This window comes from Taudactylus pleione, unplaced genomic scaffold (assembly GCF_031769625.1).
Source record: "Taudactylus pleione unplaced genomic scaffold, aTauple2 ptg000309l, whole genome shotgun sequence".
Taxonomy (NCBI): Eukaryota; Metazoa; Chordata; class Amphibia; order Anura; family Myobatrachidae; genus Taudactylus; species Taudactylus pleione.
The window spans coordinates 744,754-746,257 of NW_028284710.1; the positions used below are offsets into that span (position 1 = coordinate 744,754).

The following is a 1,504-nucleotide window of genomic DNA, read 5'->3' on the forward strand; positions in this document are numbered from 1 at the left end:
ATTTTGTTTATTTGGGACTGGTTGATTGGCCCATTGTATCATGAGCTCTATTCTAACCAATCGGGTATTGAACTACATATCCCAATAGGCAGTTCACCCAATCGGGACCCGCTGATTGGTGCATTTCCTCATGAGCTCATCCCTAACCAATAGAATTAAGCTCAGATTGAGGGAGATTGTATTGCGCTGTGACTAATGGCACAGCGGTGAGCCGCGACCTGAGTCGCGGGCTAATGACGTGTACTCAGTACACGTTTAAATAGATTATTATCTAATATATCATTACACGAGGTGATCAAGCCTCGATGCGGGCGAAACGTGCGTCCTCTCTCTCCATATGACACTCTGCTGATGCTGAGGATAACCCAGTCAGTGCACAGACTGGGCTCCACTTTACCCCACACTGGTAACGTATAACGTATACAGGCTGACAGATGATTATGTCTGGTCAGCCGGTCAGACTTATTTAGTCCAAGCCTGTCATTTCTCTTTTCCATTTGCCATCTCCTATTCTCTATTTAGTACTTTGGGATATGACCTACTCCTGTGATATAGCTCGTTTCCTATGTATGGCTGAAAAATTTTTTCTTGTACCCTCTGTGATTTTCATTATGTATTAGGATATTGAGGGTGCCTATTACTCCACTCACTTGCAGCCCAATCAGGAATTCTTTGAGCATTTCCTGGCGAGGTATATTCTTTCATAGAGACTGTTTGATTATAGGGGAACTATTTGGACCAGCATATTTATGCAGCCACCATAATTATTGTATTTTCAATTTATATAAAATTGATGTTCTATGCTTATGTGGTGATTGTATTCTATATGTTTTGTCAGGCTTTGTCACTGTGTAGAGTTCCTATTTAATATGTACATCTGGAACCGAGTATAATTTGTGATAAGTTACCGATGTGATGTTCTTCAATGGTTACAATTTATACATGTTTATGCCATACATGTCAATTGATTGCATCACAAGGAAGGTATGCTTATGCATCATCTGTCTTGGTAGCAACTGATTATCAATTGGACCTCTCTTTTGAGAGTAGTCCTACATTCCACAATAGGCTCAGACCGTGTGCATAGTGAATCCCCATATATTTTCAGTAGCGATAGTCTACAGTCATACTTCACTGATTATGCCCAAACTCATCTGATTTTGGAAGCGACCCAGTGATAGGCCTGGTTAGTACTGGTGTGGGGGACCACTCAGGAATACCAGGTTCTGTAGACAGATATTGTACTGTTTAAATGGGGATCATAGGACTGCACACTGTGTAGCCTATATACCAATATCTAAGGTATTTGTTGCACCATTTATACTCTAGCACATCTTATTGTTACCCTAATTGTATATGTGGGGTACTTTGCAGAAATTGTCTTTTAATATTTTCGCCAACGACTTGATATGTACCTGGTATGCAATTTTACTATAAATATTAAAAGTTATATTTTATTTAATTCTTAAGAATTCATATATAAGTGTGCCCCAAGAATAGCCTT

General features: G+C 39.5%; 1 pseudogene; it reads left to right on the forward strand.

Moving 5' to 3' along the window:
• Positions 1 to 1,116: 1,116 nt before the first annotated feature.
• Positions 1,117 to 1,235, forward strand: LOC148511362 (5S ribosomal RNA; annotated as a pseudogene).
• Positions 1,236 to 1,504: the final 269 nt, after the last annotated feature.